Here is a 20,409-nt window from a genome sequence, read left to right as displayed (position 1 = left end):
TACCGAAGGTTCATAAGGCTCTCGATGATCATACATTATTAAAAAAAATCTTTTTTACACTTATATGAGTACGCGGATAATACGTAGCAATCATACGCGCAATCATCACGGAAACATACCGGAACAATTTCAAGTATGCGCGTTTCTGCAATTGCCCGGAGAAAGATTGTCGATAGGTCCCTAAAAAGCGCAGTTTCGAACAAGAAAACACGCTCGTGAAACCATTGTATAATAATCCGATCATTTTTCACGAATTGTCGCCGCCAACGTGCCATTCCGAAAATATTTCCGTGCTGTCGAACGTTCGTAATAGCATATGTAAAAATGCGAAGTATGTGGACCCGCGTCTTCGCGAAGAAAATCTCCGATATCGGTGTAAAAAAATGCGGTTTTAGGTAAGAAGACCATTTAAGAGACCGTCGGGGACCGGCTGTTCCCATTTGTCAGTGGAACACGCACCTACGCAGCGTTGTACGTGTCTGCCTGCCGGCACGGTTGCGCGTTACGCAATGGCCGGTTCGCCGTTGCGGATTAAAAAAGAAAAAAATCCGCTGCCTTTCGAGACGTACGCGGTCGGCATGCGTGAAACAGCGCGCGCGCGCTCGCGCGATTATTTACGCGGGATGATAACGAGCCTCGGTTAACGAGGTTTCCGTATCGCGCGATCGAACGGGAAATTTCGTTGTAATTTACGCAACTGGGTCTTCTCTCGCGCGCATTATGCAAAGGATCTCTCTCTCTCTTGCTCTCTTTTCTCTTTTTCGACGCGAGCGAAATTTTTTCTGCGCTCGCGAGACCTCGAAATACGCCGGCCTTCGAGGTTGCTCGCGAATAAATTTCGTACGTTATTACACAGATATCAGACGCGGGAGGACATTGTGAAATTCCGGGTTCTCCGGGTGCACCATGCAACAGGTCTCTTTGTTTTTTAAGCATTTCGTGCGATACGGTTTTCTTCGTGATCAGATTTTTCTCCGAAAGCGGGTATACGCTCGTCGGCCTTGGTAAATTTGATTGCTGTGAATTGCTGCAGCGCTGCATTGTTTTAGTATTGGTTCTACTTGTGTGGTTCGATTGTTTTCCAACTGCGGGTGCAACGTTCTATTGGTGTCAACGTTTTATTAGTGCGTTGATTGTATCGGAGTTGCGGGATCGTTCGGTTAGCTTTATGATCGATCCAGTGGTTCTATGATCATTCTATTCGTGTTATGATTAGTGTAATGGCTTCATTGTCGTTTTACTAGCTTCATGATTACTCTACTAGTTCAACAATTGTTCAACTTGATTTATGTTCATTCTACCGGGACTGTGAGCATTTTGTTCGCTTCGGGGTTGGTCTGGTAGCTGCATGATCATTCTACTTGCTTCCCCATTGGTTTAGCTTCATGACCATTCCACTAGCTTTCCGATTATTATAGCAGCTATATGATCATTCTACTAGTAGCTGCTTCATGATCAGTCTATTAACTTTGCAACTATTCAGTAGTTTCATGATCATTCTATTAGTTTCACGATTGTTGTAGTAGTTTCACATTTGTCTTACTAGTTTCGAGATCGTTTCTCCACACAGCTGCTAGTTCTACTAGTATTGTATTTATTTAACCAGCTTCGTGCTCCTTTTCCCAACGCTATGTTCATTTTACTAGCCTCATGTTCGTCTTTCTAACTTTATATTCATTTTACCCGCATCACACTCATTTTCTTACCTTCACGTTCATGTTTTAAGCTTCAAATTTATTTCCCAACGCCCACATCGCGAACATTCTACTCTCTTTATAATCGTTCTATTTGTTCCACAATTGCCCGGGAACCTCCAGAATTACGTTCTGGAACACAAAATCGGCGGAAGTAAATCCGACAGCGAATCTACAAAGCACCGCACGCTGCAACTAAAAACTTTCCACGTCCAACGATGACGGATGACTCAATTATTACGACACGAGTTGTCCAACGTTTTCGAGTTATTCCTGGCGGGTCAATAAATATTTCTCATATTTGTTTCATAACGTTCGCCAGTCCGTTGTGTTGCCACTGTTAACTTTGTTAGGCTGCCGGACGCCATTGATCTGTTGGAAGTTGTTTGGCGGCGCGGCGGCCAATCGGGTGGCTCTCGCCGGGCGGAAAGACGGACTGCCGCGTCAATAAATCGAGCCCCGCCCAGCGTTAAACGGTGTTACAAGCAGTAAACGGGATAACAAGCAGATTTCCGTCAGCCGGTTGCATTCTCGGGGACATTGGCAGCCGACGCGTTATTATTTTAACGTGAACGTTTTGGCGATCCTCACCAAGATAAATAACAATGCTTGCGTAACCGGCGCGTAACGTTCCGGCACCAAGGACGATGCGTGCGTACTGCCCCCGAAATTCCGTACCCGTGCACTTTTTCGCACTGGTTTTCGCGAGAGATCGACCATCAGCGTGCAGCCTGACCGTCGCCGTTGCGCCAGATATTTAAACAAATTTTTAGCATCAGAAAGCCTGGCGAGATACAATTTTTCATTTTTCGGAGAATTATTGCTTTCTCTCGAAAGCTGTAATATTGAATCTTGTTAGTGAAATTATTTTTGTGATCTTTTTAAAAGGAGGGCGGTGACCAGAATTAATTTTTGTATCCACAGAAACACAATGTCTTTATCCCAGATTAATACCGAAAGGAACTATGAAGATCGAAAGATAGCGTCTTGCACATCCTCCGAATAATTTGAACGATTTTTCTTCGGGACCTCGGTACACGCTGATGGGTTTTATGAGTGTTAAAAGGTCTTGATGAATGCTGGAATTCTTGGGAGAGGGCCCCAAAAAGGTTTTAACGCACCGTGAAAGTGTTGAAAGGTTACGGTGCATCTTGAAAAGCTTCGAGAGAGCTGAAAGTTTCAGTGTCTCGAGTGCCTTGAATGTTTTCGAGCACGCTAACGGGTCATAACTTGTCTTAACATTCTTCAAAACTTTATACAAGAATCTCTTTCTATCGAGACCATCTGATTAAACGCATTTCTTCTTTGTTTCAGGTAAGCGAGCATCCAATTTCCCATTATCCATCTAGGAATCCAAGGATTTTGGTAAAGTATTAACAACGGGAACTCTGTTGCAATGGATATTATAATGAAATGTTGGATTGGCTAACAAATTTGTATCCTTGAGCACTTTCATCAGTGAATTTCGATCAGCTTCATGATCATTCTACTAGTTTCACAATTTTTCTAGTAGTTTCATGGCCATCCTACTAGGTTCACGATTTTTCCAGTAGCTTCATGACCATCCTAATAGCTTCACGATTTTTCTAGAAGCTTCATGACCAATCTATTAGCTTCACGATTTGTCTAGTAGCTTCATGATCACCGTACTGGCTTCACGATTTTTCTAGTAGCTTCATGACCATACGACTGCCTTTGCGATTTTTCTAGTAGCTTCATGACCATACGACTGCCTTTGCGATTTTTCTAGTAGCTTCTTGATCATTCGACTAGTTTCACGATTTGGCTAGTAGCTTCATGATCATCGTACTAGCTTCACGATTTTTCTAGTAGCTTCATGACCAATCTATTAGCTTCTCGATTTGTCTAGTAGCTTCATGATCACCGTACTGGCTTCACGATTTTTCTAGTAGCTTCATGACCATACGACTGCCTTTGCGATTTTTCTAGTAGCTTCATGACCATGTTACTAGCTTCACGATTTTTCTAGTAGCTTTATGACCATCCTACTAGCTTCACGATTTTTCTAGTAGCTTCATGACCATTCGACTAGCTTCACGATTTTTCTAGTAGCTTCATGATCATCTTACTGGCTTCACGATTTTTCTAGTAGTTTTATGACCATCCTACTAGCTTCACGATTTTTCTAGTAGCTTCATGATCATTCGACTAGCTTCACGATTTTTCTAGTAGCTTCATGATCATCTTACTGGCTTCAGGATTTTTATAGTAGCTTCATGACCATCCTACTAGGTTCACGACTTTTGTAGTAGTAGCTTCATGACCATCCTACTAGGTTCACGATTTTTCTAGTAGCTGCATGACCATGGTGTAAATATTTAAGCAACAACACGAAGCTAGAGAAGAAGCTCGAGATTTCGCAAAACGATGATGCTCGAATCACACGATCCCGAGCTGCATTGAAATCGCGGAAGCTCGTAGATTGGCTGGCAGATTGTCGGCGCAATCTCGGCAGACCAATTAAGTTCCTCATTTCCCCCGTCGATAAGTTCGTTGAAAGTTCGCGCGCGGGCGTCCTCAGCTCGAGAGAAAGGTAGTAGGAGAGCAAGAGAGGGTGAGAGAGAGAGGGAGAGACTAGAAAGAGAGAGAATGAAGACGGGAATCGACCCGACGACACCGATGTCCGCTAGGCGAATTAGAGAAAGGCGCATCCTTGGATGCGGTTGCCATGAACGGGCGCGGTAGAAAACCGCAAACTGGCCGAGGGAGGAATTTCTTGAAAATTGAAGCGATCCTGCCGAAGGTCCTTGAGCCTGGAATAGAGAAAAACCGCGACGACCCTATAATCGTTCCGCTAGGAATGCTAATTCCGCGACTGACTGACTGTTTGCCCCGGCTGACAGTGTCTCACTGAATGATGAACGGGGGAACAAAATCATCAGGGGCAATTGAGGAACGTTCTGAAATCGTTTCGACTCGGACTACACCGTCGGTTTAACTATCGTCGCGCTGGGTTAATTGCTTGCGAAGTTGACAACCTGGCTCGAGGTTGCTTCGCGCTGGACTCTTCTTATTTTTCTTGATCTTGTGCAGTATAGTTTTGTAGCCTTTCTTGGCTGACCCCTTTTCGAAGGATTTTTCATTCGGTTGTTCCTTCGGCTGAAGTGTCTCCGTTCTTGAAATTTCCAAATATTGTTTAATGGAATTTTTAAATCTCGGGAAATTAGATCGAAGATGAAGGAAATGAAGTGAATAAAAAAATTAATTTGTACAGTCTTTATGTGGTGAAACGAATAGTGTTCCGTTCGCTGTCATCGCTAAAGGCTGTAAAATGTTCCAAGGTGTACAATACTTTTTCCAGGCCGGAAAAAATCTCGAAGAATGACCTATTTTCGTAAGTACTCCTTAACGTCGTCTGGGTGTACCCGTCGCCGTTGAATCGTAACGGGGCGCGTTAAAATGTCATTTTTATTCGCCTGTCACTGTTCCGGAAGACGTAGGGCACGCTCTAGAGTGGCTCCCTAGGCACTCGAGCAGTCATTAACCGGTAAGCAGCGGTCCTAAAACTGAGCGACACTTTCTATTTCGGGTGCGCCCGTCTTACGAGCACCGGTTTCCCCGTTGACAAGCGGCGACGCTCTCGTTTGACAGCGGGCACGTGAATGGAAGGGCTCTTCTGGGCCGCGCAATCCTTTCCGAAGGGCTGAAGGACGTCTGGCACGCGTCCTCTTCGTCATAGCCTTCACTACATCCCAAACAATCAATTTTACTAGATTTACGATAAATAGGGAACCTTCACACAACACCTATACAAGTGATCTTTATGAATTTTTTTCTGAAACACTATTAAAGATAAGTTAACAAATTTTAGTGGAATATATAAACACATCCTTAGACTGCAAAAACATATTTTTTGGTTGCATTTGTTCACTTATGAGAACATTTGTTCTCCTTCAATCGACGAACCTGTACCACGTGTAAATTCTTATTCGCTTCATTGAAGTGCCTGTTACAGTCATGCGATTGTAAAAAAATGAATAATTTTGTTAAAGCCAGATGTAAAATATAAAAGATTGAGAAGGTATTTTGTATTGGGACTGTACCAACTTTTAAGAAAAATTGAACAAGTACCCTGTAAAATAATGGACTTTCGGAACTGTCAATTTTGGACAGTGATCGAGCTAATTGGGTTTCGTAAAATTTTTCCATTAACTCGGAATACGAATTGAAAGATTTGGTGATGATTTTTAGAATGACATTTGTCCAGCCAGATCGACAATCCGTCAGACTATACATCGGTCCGAGGGGAATCCGTCGACCCAATTCTTCCCGATCGTCAACAACGCTACCTAACCGAGGTTTATTTTCGATCGGATCTATTCTCGCGCGAAAAAAAGCATTTATTTTCGATCGGAGCTGCTTTCGGTATACACTATCGATCAAAAGTTTGGCTATCGACGGGGGAGAACGCTTCACTGAGATAAATAAGCAGAATATGGAGCGCCGTCAGCGTAGAACGCTTCTTTGGCTCTGAATTAGGTTGCACAAGTGCGTCTGAATGATCGTAGAACAAGATCTTAAAGAAGAGCGTTCGGAAAATTTTCTTGTCTGTCTGTCGGACATTTTCCAATTATTTTCTGTCCACAAAATATCTGCATAATTGCGTCGAAACATTTTAAAGATTTCTCAAGCAACTCTAACAAAATTGAAATTATTGAGTTAAACGTTAATGTGTATTGTTAAGAGAAATGTTTCGTTCGTTAGACTGCAGAGTTTATGAATTCATGGCAAAAATGAGTAGAAATGTAACACAGTGAAGGGATTCACAGGATTTAAGAGTGTCGATGAACCACTTTCATCTTGTAGTTATTAAAGAAAGAATGACAATTTGTTTTGGTCCCTGGTCCTTACAATTGACGCAGACAATTTTTATTTTGCAGAGAGATCCACAGTCCAGTTATGATGCAAAAGAAAGAAATGGACATGCGCGAAGTTTTGACGCGTCTATACGAGGAAGCAATTTTTGAGGGGTCGCATCTAGTGCTGGCACAAATCTTCTGTTCCTTTCTATTCGCGTTTCTGTCACCCGTTATGCAACCAATCCCCAAACGGGGTTTGCACTACCAAACATCCGAGGCATGTTGTGCCTCGGACATTCCTAACACCCGGTATGGCGTCTAGCTTTTAGGCCTGCGAATCGCAAGCCCGTACCCGCGCAGAACACGCTTCGCCAAAATTCGAGCGGAATACTCGCGACTGTCCCCATTGTTAGTCTAAAATTATGCTCATTACTCTCGTTTTCGACGATCGAATTTGTCAAGTCCTTATAGAAAATGCCAATTTATCATTTTCAATTTTTCGTCCTTCCCTGCAGATTTATCAACGCTGGAACTACCGAGCCCGTCAAAATGGCGGATTTCAAATTTCTTCTTTTACGATTCGTGGAGTCATAGAAATTTTTTAGTATACTTTATTTAAATGGACGTTACCATCAAAATTGGAGTAAATTTAATCGGCTCTAGAGCTCGGTGGTTCTAGTGTTAATGTTCCGTCGTCGCAACGATCCAAATACGTTCAGAATTGTATTTTTAATATTGATAGAAGATACTCGATGATCGCAGGAGATTCATAAGACACTTCCGAAGGAACTTATCGGTTTCCCGGAGAACGCGTAGATGCATGCGAAGACGTATTAAATACGTCGAGACGTCCCTGGACACCGTCCGTTTAATCACACGCGCTTGGTTGTTGGCAGAACTGAGCTTATTAAGCTCCGGCCACGCCTGAACGTTACGGATCAAACTCGGGGAACACGGTTTAATAAGGATGGTATTAATACACAGGCCTATTTTCTGGCGCGAAATATCATTCGAATGCTTCATCCGCAGCCTTCCCAACGATGACTGTATCACCAACCACAGTCCGTCCGCGTTATCCTACTTTAGCGTCTCCAAATTCACAAAGCGGAAGTTTCGTCACACGTAACATCTGCTCTTTTTCTCCGTCCCATATTGCTGCAATTCTTAAATTACTTCTAGTCTTTTAAGATAGCTTGTCACAGACAAGTCGAAAATTCATTCGCACAGAATTAATTTGATTTTCTCCATGCAGTGTTCAATTATTTGAGGTTTGTTGCCACATAATATCGAATACGTCATTTGAACAATTTTAAATTTTCTGGTCCGAAAAGTAGGGCTGAAAACTAAATCAAGAATTTCTTAATACTTCATCTACCTTTATCTATCAATAGAATTTTCAATAATTGTGCAGTATCAAAAGGAAGTTTAAAAATCTTCTACATAACAATACCAAAGGAAATGATTATGATTGGAGTCGTCATTGAAGGCTCTATTAAAAAGTCCTTGGCCATGGACTTTAAAAAATTATGAAAATTATAAAATAATGAAACCTAGCCTGTAGGTAACGTGTTCAACGAACGTCATTGCATATCGAAAGCGAGATGTCCGCGGGGGTGGCGGCGGGAAAAGAGCAAAGGGTGTTGAAAGCAGGAGAGGGGAGCACAAGGCCTGCTTGAAATAATGAGCAACGAGGAGTCAGCGAATTTTCGAGAGAGCTCAATCAGCCGACAGAATGCCGCTACATGCACGCCATTAGCTCGCCGCTCGAATATTAATTACCGGACCAGGTAGCGAGCCCTTATCTCGTCGACCATTATCTTTCCCGGCTGTTAGACGCGAATGACAATATACTATTCCATCGCTTGTAATCGAAACTCGTCTACTTTTCTGTGGGATCATCTACTCCGAATTGATTCGATCTGAACGCGATCGCTTATCAATCGTGACGGATTAAATTTCTTTCCTCGCAGCTTTGACTTTCCAGCGATTGTATCTCGATTCGCATTCATTGTTACCGATTGTGCTCGCGAACGGCATTGTGAACTGCGTCATCGCGTTATTGCAATTTTGACGGAGATAATTTATTCGGATTAGAATTTTTTTTAAAGGGAAACGTTTCTTCAGGGAGAAGCGTTCTGTGGTATTTTTAATTGTTGCTTCCAGCCTGACAGTGTTGTAAATTAATTTTACGTATACTTCGCCTGTAGTGTGGATTAAAATACATTTTTGTTGACAATAAGCTTATCGGGCTGACGTACTTTGCTTTATGAAAATTGCAAGACTTATTTGGATTTTTCCCAATTCTTATTATGGTGCTTGCTCTAATAAAAATATTTGTTTATGCCCTATCAGAAGATGTTTCTAAATTCGATAATTATGAGATCAAATGTACAAAATTGGTCATTTGATCGATGCTGGCACGTCTAGTGATCATTTCCTGATTATCGACGGAAGGAACTTGATTTTTTGGTAAAACGTCGCCGAATTCTTCGACCCGGATCACTGGGCGCAGAGAACGCAACAGAGCAATAGTGTATCGCCGCGATAATTATAACGAGAGGTCGTTTATTTCGGTTATTTGGTTTGGGCGTATACCGCGAACACCGTCTTGTCGTTGCCTCCCACAATTTTGTTTACTCCCCCTACCAACACTCCTCGCGTAGCCATTGTTGGGATTATATCGTTGACGAACTGGGGCCAGCTGCTCGAACCGTGTCCTCCTATTTATTCTGTGAGTCAAGGAAGTTAAAATTACATGGAGCATTCATCATGCTTCAGAAAATGCATTTCGATGCTTTCGATCCGACAAAAATTTTCCTTTTCTGTTCTTATCCGGGAAAGCTAATTTAAAATCAGTCATATAAGTCTTTGCAACCTTGGCAATCACTGGACTGCGAATTAATATGCGAAATAAAACTGTTCTGCATTCGTTACAACATACAGAAGCTACGTATGCATTTTTCCTTCTTTAAGTCATTTTATTAAGTCCGAAATAATAAAACGGTATTTTTAGATTCTTGGAATATTTTTACTACTTTAATCTTGAACTATTAATTTTTGTCATAAACGCATGAAGTCACCCATTTTAAGTGACACAATTGACAAATTTCTGAATAAACCTTTTAAAATTGATTTAGACCAAATTTTGGCCGAATCGAGTAATGAAAACCGAAGATATATTAATTTTAATTTACACAATGCACAATAACAGCTCCAACCTTGTTCCAATCTTCCAACAATTGATAGTATATATGACAATGACCGAATTATGAATGTTTCTTCAGTTAAGACGGAATAAAGGAATGAATGACGCGAATTGAACGATGAACTGTACAAGGTTGGCCTAATGAATTGCGTAGCCGATGATCGAAATTAAGACGATGACTCGATTTGTTTTCTATAACCGCGGCTCGAAATAAGTTTCACCGAACGATCGATCACAGATAAACGTCGATTCATCGATCACGCGCGCGAGCCCACGTACTCGTTGCCCAGAAAGCTACAATTCGGTGACTAATTGGGTCGCGTGAATCAACGAATTAGCTTCGTATTCTGCCGATACCTTTATTGAGCCTCTCAAGGATCCTCAGGAGGTGATCCGTCATCGAAGATACGTCCCGCGGATCAGCATCTCCTATTCTTCCATGTACTTTCTTCTGATAACAAAAAAATCATCTTCATTACATCTCGCTACGGACGTACATATTTGATCGTGGTCCCATTGGTGATTTCTTTTCAGTTTAGGACAATTACGAAAATCTGTACAGCTTGTTATAGTATAAAGAAGCTTTCGATAAGCACACATTAATATTTCCGAAGACACTTACGAAGAGGACATTTCATTCAGCCCCGTTCTCTTCGACTTCACTTCCAAAAAATTGAAATTTTCGCAAAGTTCCGCCGTTCTATCGACACCGGCAATTTTTCGTTAGGGCGACAGGGATCTCGATGCGGAGGATAGAAGATCGTGCGGCGGCAGACACCACCGATCCACCGATTAATCACCGGCGGTCAACAATCACCCCTCGATCACCCTGTCGCAATCGCCGAAAAAGAACTTTCGCCGGGCCGCGTCTCGTGACGCAATCATCGAGGAGAAAACTCGCATTAGTTTCGGCGTCGGACGTGTTCAGCTACAAGGCTCATCACCGATGGAGGACAGAGGACGGGACTCGTCGAAATTCGCCGAAAGCGGAGAGGACGCGGCCGCGTTTGCTCGTTAGCGATTATTATGATCGCGGCTGAATCACCGTGCCGCGTTTCGTGGCCGAACCGGAGAGCCCCGGCCTTTGCGAACAATGAATAAGAAAGAGACGAGTGCATCGGACCGTGAGATACGCCGGTAATAAGCCGGGCGGGGTTCATTAAGCGCATTGTTGTACCCGAGCCGGAGCTCTCTCTCTCTCTCTCTCTCCCTCTCTTTCTGTCGTTCGTTCTTGCAGCGCAAACTCGCTCGCCATCGCCTTTGACCGATCCTGGCCCCACGCAGACCGATCGGATCGCAACGGAGCTCTAAGGACAACGCACGAAAAACACACCGGCCACCTCGACGCGAAGCGACGACGCTTCTTTATCCACGCTCGTCTCCGCGAATCGACGCGATGAAAGGACCGCGGAAAGTTTGAGCGACGGCGGAACGTGCCGCTGACTGATCGGTTCTTCGGACCGATTTCGACCCGTGATTTTACCCAGCTGCGCTCCCCGGGTCTCCTTTGACCCATTTACGGTTCTGTTTCGGCAATCCCCAGTTATTTTTACTTATGTCGCGCAATAGTCAACAACATTGCTTTGACTGCGCAATAGGTTGGTCCTCATTTTTGGAATTTCGATTTTTTCTGGACAGGAAAAATTGCGAAATTTGGTGAGAAAATGTGTGCAAAATTTGGGGGCGATCGGACCACGGGAGCCTGTGCCGCTTTTGCGTTAGAGAAAAATGTCGTATTTTCAATTTGTCTATATCTCAAGCTGTTCAAATCGCAAGAGCAGATCGACGACAAAGCAAGAAGGATCGATTTTGATGGCAGGACCGAAATTCCGGTCGAGGGGGGCTCATCTGCCGGCAAGTGAAAACGGAAGCGCGTCGGGTCGCTCGAGGAGCAAAAAGATGCGCGCGAACTGTGTCAACCGAAGACTTTCGCGAGTATGAACGAGCACGTTTTATTTCCTCCTGGACTCTCGGAGGGACACGCTCGCAACAGAAACAACACGAGCGAGCCGCTGATGCTCGCTCGTGCGCGCGTGCAACGCGGCCTAGTGCCAAGAAACCGAGATCACCGGGCTCTTCGCAGCGGCGTATGCAGTTATTTCACTTATGCGAGCGCCCCGGCTCTCTCGCTCGCTCGGCAGAGGATTCCGGCTTGAACTCGCCGACAGATGCGAGACGGTGTCTGTCGCCTCCCCCCTCGATCAGCATTTTAACGGCCGAATTATTGAAATAAACCGCGCCGCTCGCGCCGTATATCGCGCCTATTTGTAGCAGGAAGTCTGATCAGCTGGCCCCGAATATTTTCATGCGACGACGACGACGACGACGACGACAACGTTCCCCCTGTTGCTCGCGACGCTTCTGTCTTTTGTTTTTGTTTTTCTGCCGGTCGCCGATTCGCGAACCTGTCTGCGACCGGAGAAAAAGCTGGCAGTTTGCGAGATCGCCGCTGATTGGCGCGGCTCGATCGGGATCCCGCGCACGTTTCGAACGCTCGCCCGATAAATTCGTGCTTTCCCCTCTGTGGTAGTGAGCCCGTGAAATGCCGCGGATTTTTGTCGCGGGGATGCGCGACCGATGGGAAAATTCAGAGACAATTCTTTTCGACGTTTGCGAGTTTTAGTGTCCCGAGTGATCCGAGTGTCCTTTCGTGAACTACCATTGCAGAAAATTCTGAATTCCCCAAAAATAGTATCTATGGAGAGCTATTTTTATCGAGGGAGGTATGTCTGAAGCATACAGAAGCTTGAGATGTGTTTCTTTGGGTTTGCGACGGATTTTGCCAACAGATTCAGTGTTTCGTATCATATCCCGAGAATGGAGATTTATTAAACTATGAGTGCAGAGAATTAAGAATGCGTAAAAATCTGGACGTTGTCGAGAGAAAAATCTCGAGGTGTGTTGGTTCGGTTTTGCGACTGGTGAATATTGGATATGATTACGGCAGGATGAATGAGAACGTTGAATCACAGCTACCGGTAGTAAAAACGCCGTAGTCGGAATCAATGCAGTGTTCCCCCGTGATAAAACATGTTATCCACGAAGGATTAACGGGCCCGTGACCACGGAAGCCCCGGCCCCGGCTCTCGTTTTAATTAATCTCGCCGTAAATTCAACGAAACCGCCTCACCGGAGGGAATTAAATAACGACGATTGATACGCAGAACGACCGAACGAGTTCGTAAAACGTCCGAGTTCGAATTAGCGAGAGAGCGGGTCGCGCTCGGCCACGCGCACAACGACAACCGTGGCCAATAATTAAATCATAATTACAGAATTTATTATCGGGCAAGCGGACCGGGACCGTTCGTAATCGATGCTCGGTGCGTGCAACGGTTAAATCGCTTAATTAACCACTAACTCATATCGGCCCGCTGAACGAGTTCTCGCGATTTCGTAACAAGCACGAGGTTCCCGACAGCGAATACTTTGCCTCGGACTGCTCTCCTTTATACTGGCATCCGATAACAATTTTTCTGAAATATTTTCCCGAATTTTTGCGGTACTGAAATACTCTCTATTGGAACCGAGGGCCACGAAGCCACGCCCACCCGGAACAGTCTGTGCCGAGAAACAAAGGTAGATAGTCTTCATAGTTTTCGAGATTGAAGGCAGCACAGCGTTTTTTAAATTGCTCTAGTTAAAGTACAGACTACCCTAGATTACTATGCAGGGCACACTGATCCAACTCTACTGGAATCGAAGGTCACAAGTCCACGCCCACTGAGAGCTCTTTTCATAGAATCTAATCCGGATTCTATCAAGATTTAAATACTAGATTGCTTTAAATCAAGCATAAGCATAGTCTTTATAAAGTACTTTTCTAGTTCTACTGGAATTGAAGGCCACAAAGCCACGCCCACCGAGAGCTCTTCCCATCGAAACAAGAAAGTCTTTAATAGTCTTTAATGAGGACTTTATCAAAATTTAAGCTGCTTCAGCTTCGTCCACATCGCTTTACGTCAAGCATGGACATAAATTTTTCCGAGAGCATAGAAGCCACGCCCACATGAGCCATCATCCCGCACAGGCACCGCAAAAAGCGATGATTCTACATATTTCCTTTACATACATTTACTCCACAGTGGTTCTGTACCTGTTTCTTGCTTAACGGTAGAACTTGAGCATCAAGTGTGTCTTCTTGACGTCACTTGCCCCAGAGGGCATATCGGAGCGCTCCCTGGAGAAAACGTCTTTGTCCCGGTTTAAAATCGTCCTCTGCGCCGTCAGAAAAAATCGTTCTCCTCTCAGAAAATGCGGCACAATCGCCTCGAACTCTCAGTTCCTATTTCAAATCCAGATCCGCGGGGACTCCATGACCGTGTTCGGTTCTCGCAGTACCGAGAAATATGGCCGGCCGAGAACAGGTCTTTCCGGCGGCCGTAACGGTAGAATCCGGCGTTCGTTTCAGGCGATTTCACCCACGAGCCAGGCCCATCGAGCTTCCCGCTGCAAATTCGCGCGACGCGTGGAAACGATTCGCTCTCGCGAGAAACAGCGAACCTGGGACCGGGCCGGCCGGCCGCACAAGGAAATAAAGTCGGTCGTCGGCGGCCATCGCTGCGACGCCATCGCCGCCGCATTATTATGCATGGTACGGGCTAATAAAATCCTTTTTTTTTCTCTTTCGTTTCGGTACCGTCCAGCCATAACGCGGACGTCGTTACGCGTTTACAATGTCCGTGCACGCACGCCTTTTCCCGACGATTTTTCTCGAGCTCCGCCCGCGCGGCCCCGTTTATCCTCCATTATCCTCTTATTACGTCTTTCGCTTCATGCACGGCCTATAGTTCTTCGGCACTACAGCGAATAAACATGTACACTATTTTTTTTTTAAATTTTAATCATCTGACATGATCAGTTACTTTTGTCAGAAGGGTATACAATTTGTCAGATTAAAAGAAGCAACGATGCCGTGCGCTAAAGGCATTTCCAACAATTTATACAAAAATGCACATCGTTTCGTAACAGTGATAACAATCTGTATGGAACATGTACCTACTTTTATTGAAATGCATAAAATGTGAAGCCTATTTGTAAATATTACGTTCGGAGAACGAGTAAATGCAGCTTCGGTGTGCGCTAAACGGATTTCGAACAATTCGTACACTCGCGCAGTTTTTAACACGCACTCGGTCCGCGCTTTGCGGACGACCTCCGCGCATCGTATTATCGTTACTCTTACGATTATTATGCACCGTTCGGCCGTTTTTTCCCGCTTGGAGATCCCGATCGGCTCGGGAACGAGTGTCTCCCGCATCCGGCACGCTCCCATTTGCGAGCGGACCGCGGCGCTGAAAAATGCGTTCTTGACGCGGCCGATGGCTCGCGTCAAGCGGTTTTTAAAACGATCGTCGAGGATCGTCGATTACCCATGCGAGCCACGGTTTGCATGCTTAAAGAGGCCCCGACGCGACAGTTTATTGGTACGCGGGGGGGAATCGCGGCATTCGCAGGCCAGACAGGTATTTGTTGCAGCAAAAAGTAGCACTTTGCGTGCGCGTCTGTCTCCGGTTGCCGGCGGGGGTGATCCGGAATCTCGATCGCGAATTCTTGCGGATCCGAGCCGAGATACTTATGCGTCTGGTTACGTTGCTCGGTCGACCTGTTCCAGCACAAAATTATCCCGCGAGTACTATGTTCGATAGCCTGCAAATTGCACCAGGTTCTTGTAAAAAAAAATCTTATATGCGGGAAGTTAAAAATTATTTCAGAGACGGAATTCTCAAAATAAATTGCGAGGTCGAGGCGGCGGAACATCGTGATACCGTAGACTACGAGTTTTTATGTATTTTTGGTATATGCAAAATTTGGAAATCCTAGGAAACGCTGGTATTAGCAAAAATTACTATAATCGTCACTGTCTTTATGCCAGAGGAAGTTTCTACACTGTTTCTTCCTTCATGAATATCTTTTTCTAGAGAAATCAGGAAGAAATAAAAATACTTTAACGTGATGAAAATAGTAAAAATAATTTTGAAACCATTTAGAAGGTTAAAATGCTTGTGATAGCATGAAGGAAAAAATAAAGGATGTTAAAGCTCAATAAACGTTGTAAATATAATTCTGTGATTCAGAGACTTACGAAATTCGAAAGCACAATGGTGTCGCCCGGCGAGCAAGTAGAAACGTCCAGCGTGTGATCAGACACGGGCCAATAGTTCAATCACGCGACTCCTGTTTCCGCTCAGATTTAATTGGACAGGAAACAGGGCATTCGTCTGTTTTAAACAGAACGATAGTACGTTAATTAACTCTTCGAAGACTGACTGAACCGTATCCATATGTTGCCTCGAATATTCTTAATCGCAACGAGCTGCATTTTATTTATATCACCGCGTGCCGCATCGTTTCCCTAGCACCCTTCGTATTTATCGCAAACAGACGACGGTCCTCTTCGTGAAAGAATTTCGCGACCTGGCTCGAATATTTGGGACCCGACAAGTGACGAACGTTGTTGCTAGATCGTCAATCATCCAGTTTCTTCATCGATCTTCCGCGATAACGAGCGTGGAAAGTGAGTCCGACGGCTGTGGACGTTTATTTATCGTTTCATAAACAGTAATATCATTGGAAAAGTCAGTTTTTATATTAAAGGTGTTGTATACATCGTTAATAAAATTTGTACTTCATTTCATTCATTATTGCGTCGTTTTCGCTAAATCGTTACACAAATCTCTCATGATCAATTTATCTGAGTTGCCAGCAAACTAATTAAAATGATGTTCAGAAATTTTGTTTACCCGAGCAATACGCCTTGTGTGTACAATATTTTACGCTCATTAAAATCCCTAAAACGTGTCCTAATCTACAAAAACCGTGAACGTAGTGTCTCGAAGAGTTAATTAACAGTGGACCGTGAAAAATCGTTTGCGGCCGGTTTCGGAAGGTCGGCGATCAGGCCGCACGATCGCGATTACGATGATTTGTGCCCGTGCAGGCCTCGTAGCTCTTCCCCGTTGCGTCATCCGCAGGGTTTAGGCCATGAAGCGTTTTATGCGAAAAGCATCTCGAGGCACAATGGCTCACCGGACTGGTTTAAAGGCTTCTGCAGCCGAACCGAGGCTGCTCTGTTCTTTTTCTGCGGCCGACCAGTCGATCCCCGGACACAATGGAGCAATTATAACGAGCAGACGAATACCGGGTAAACGAGGCGTAGTAATGAATTCGGTGTAGCAGCAATAAAAGCGCCTCGGTGGCCTCTCGGAACTGGCCGAGGCTCGGCCCGTTGCATAAATCCCGGCCCTCGGCCTCGTAAATGCAGTATAATTCTCCGTTACCGCGGATAATCGTCCACCGGCTGCAACTTTTTCGCCGGGTTTACTGGGCAATATCGCCGGCCGGACTGCTAACAATTTTTATACAAATTTAAACCGAGCGAAACGGCCGCCTCAGACGCGCCCCGCCATGTTTTTTTTTTTCGCCGACTTTAGAGCGGCTTAATTCCGCGGGGGCCATTAACGCGGCCCTTTCCCGAGATACGCTCGCGTTAACCAAATGTTTATCGCGTCACTAGAACGCTAATGTTGTCACTCGGACCGCGGAAATTGAAAGTAATTGAAATGCCCAGTCGTTACAGAAATTTGCTGCTCACTGTCTCCCCGGGAACCGTTCAAGCATGCAGGCGGTCGTTGAACGCAAGATTTTGTTAATTCTTGTGTACCCCCTTTCGATTTATTTGTCAATTTTGTAATTGTGTATACTGCAATTTCAATATATCTCTGTGTTTTAGATATTCGTGTTTGCAAATGGGAACACCATTTTTTTGAACACCATTAGATTCTTCGTTTTGGTCAGAAATTTTTAATAGACAGGCTAGATACCGCACTGTTCTTAAACAAATTTTTAACAGTATCCTTTGATTAACGATGACTTGAAAAATTTATTTGGGCTGTTGGTTTCCTGTTGCGATAATCGCAATTTTTGTTATTTCTATTAACAGATTTAAACTTGGATTTTTCTTGCTCTAGTAAACGGTAACAGTCGACGAGTAGACTGTAGATATTTATACATATTTTTATATATTTATACACACACTTTATTCTTGTCAATTTCGAGTTACTAAACGCGACGTCTCCATCAGCTTGCATTGAAACACAAAAATAAGTGAAACAGCCGCAGCATGTGGAGCGAGCAAGCCTAAATAAAACAATGAAACGAAACTGGTTACTCGGGGTCACACCAGACCCAGCTCCCCGCTCGTACAATGCGTTTCCGTGTCTTCGCCTTTCACATCATCCCCAGAGCAGCTGGTCCGAATTCCACGGTATTTTTCTCGATTAATACTGAACGATCGACATTCTCGTGTCGTTACGGTTCTGAATGCTACCGGATTCCGTTGATTTAACGCCGAACGTTCCCCGGGAGTCGTTCTCGGACACGTTTATTAATACTTACGGATGAATCGTGTGCCCGCCGGAGAAAAGGAAAAGCCGTGCGGTGCATGCGGCTTGGGCAAGTTTTTGTCGCTCTTCCTTATTACAAATGGGAGGGGGGGGGGGATTTAGAACGTGAAAAACCGTGCATTCTTGCCGCGGCCTATTCTCATCATTTTATTACGCTGTTTAAAGAGTTAAACGGGGGGAGAGTCGAACGTGGAACGTTAACAGCCGCCACGCTCGCGTTGCTCGCGCCTCATTCCTGTCCGGTTAATTTATGCGGGAATCGTTCGCGTGATCGTTGAAAGGCGTTTCCTTCCCGAGTCGTTTTTCCTCCTTCTCCCTCTTCTGCTTCTTCTTCGTCTTCTTCGTCTTCTGCGACGCCGCCGGTTGTTTCAGACACCGGCCACTTTCCAAGCGGAGACAGGAAGACAATGGTCCCGCTCCGGCGAAAGCGCGATTTGAATAAAAATCCAGAATTCGCCGGGTTTTTTACCTTCCCGTCGCTCTGCAAACGGAAACTCGATTTAACTCCGCCGTTACCGGCGCGGCGAGCACGAGAGCGAACGTGCTGTCGCCATTTGTTTTCGTTCGATACGTGCTCCTATGAAATTCTTTGCTTCGACGATATTCTAAATATTTGTCCTGCAGAACTTTTACGCTTGCTTCGAACGAGCTGTCGTAACGGCGAATCTTTTGTTGGTTTAAGCGTGAAAGCAACATTTTACGAAAAAGGGACAGTATAAAAATATTAATACTTAAAATGGCGTTCGATTACCTTACTTTCGCCTGTTTCTTATGCATTATAAACATTTTTGCTGTATCTTCTAACAGTTTTGTTCCATGCAAATATTCACGAACTCCATGAAAAGTGGATAAAAATATGAACCCTTTGCACTACAATTTATTTTTAGAGCTTTTGCATCGTTCACAGTTTTCTAGAAGGGAAAGAAAACTCATGTTTGTATATAAAACAGAATTTTTATTCTAGTTTAAAGGAAATTAATAATATATATATATTTTTAGTGGAGTGGTCATTTATAGATTGCGGATTGTATGCATTTATGACAAAAGAGGATAGAGAAGATGAAAAAAATTTGTTAAATTGAAGCCAATGTATTCAATATATTCTCTGTCAATATATTCTCAACTTCTTAAAATTGTTAAAGGAATAAAGAGATTCTTATTTGGTTCCAGTAGCTTGCAATTGATTAGCTAGATCCGCAGTTTAGTGATTTAATATATACCATAAATCGCACACAGGAAATTTCGAGCAGACGAATCAGAAATAGTTCGGTGAAAGCGTTAAAGGGTCCTATACAGGCAAATATCTGTCATACAGGGAGCACAGAGAATATTTTAGTCGGCGTAGGTGCTCTGCTTTTGGTCTTCGGCGTAACTGTCCGCTAGAAATTAATGAAAGAGCCCGTAGTCGCCTCAAAGTGATATGATGGATTGCAATTTCGTACATAGAGAAACGCGAACATCTGGTGCGCAGAACCTCTGAATAGTAATGTATTAATAAATACGCGTAATTTTACGTAGTTCGGTCGGGGAATGAATGAGCGTGATCCAGATACCGCGCCGACCCACACCGGAAAATCTTCCGAACGTAAACCTCCAAATTGGCCTAAAAATTGTGCCAATTTTCAAATCGAAGATGTCTTTCATTTTGATCATTCTTTCATCGCAGATCTATGCATTTGTGATTTTGTGCACTATGATCTTTGAGACGAATTGAACTACAAAATTTCAATCTAAAATTAACCAGATTTTTAGCTATACATTTGTGATTTTGTGCATTTGTATCGGTATAAAAATTGTTCTCTTCTGATCATTTATCACTGACTGACAACTACACAGCGGATCTTCATGCAAAATAAAAATTGTTTGCATTAATTCCAAACAGAAATGTATTTTCCTTTGCATTAGAAATGCATTTCTAAAGTTCTTTTAATCTTCCGCATGTTTGAAATTACACTCAGCCATAATTGCATAAGAAACCGCAGTTTATTGAAACAAATCTCACAAAATCGCCCCGTCGTCCGGCGAACGGTAGCGCGATAATGGAGGGCCGATTCGTATCAGCTTTGGAAAATGTCTTCATAGAGGGTACCGGTGCCGCGTTATGATCCACGAAGGGGGAGAAAGGAGGTGGGGTGTTGTAGATCGGTAGCCGCGATCTCTGTCGATCGTAGCGCGGAGATAACGCCGGTCCCGGTCTCGCGAGCTGCTGGATGCGATTTCACGCGCGTGAGATCGGTACCCTACACCTCACGCGGAATCCCGCGCGGAATGCGGCTTTTCTTTTT

General features: G+C 44.2%; 1 protein-coding gene and 1 long non-coding RNA gene across 4 annotated transcripts in view; one reads left to right on the top strand and one right to left on the bottom strand.

Annotated features, from left to right (window-relative positions):
• Positions 1–20,409, top strand: part of LOC143357347 (uncharacterized) — a 322,767-nt gene that overhangs the window by 31,799 nt on the left and 270,559 nt on the right. The gene's annotated exons all lie outside the window — the stretch shown is intronic.
• The window catches only part of LOC143357350 (uncharacterized), a 52,612-nt gene continuing 41,013 nt past the window's right edge, over positions 8,811–20,409 (bottom strand). The window contains exon 3 of the long non-coding RNA XR_013082803.1: positions 8,811–10,170. This is a non-coding gene — a long non-coding RNA (uncharacterized LOC143357350). The remainder of the gene's footprint in view (positions 10,171–20,409) is intronic.

The sequence above is a fragment of the Halictus rubicundus genome, chromosome 9 (assembly GCF_050948215.1).
Source record: "Halictus rubicundus isolate RS-2024b chromosome 9, iyHalRubi1_principal, whole genome shotgun sequence".
In the NCBI taxonomy this organism is placed as follows: Eukaryota; Metazoa; Arthropoda; class Insecta; order Hymenoptera; family Halictidae; genus Halictus; species Halictus rubicundus.
Note: the sequence above shows the minus strand (reverse complement) of the source record. Positions and strands in the feature narration are given on the sequence as shown.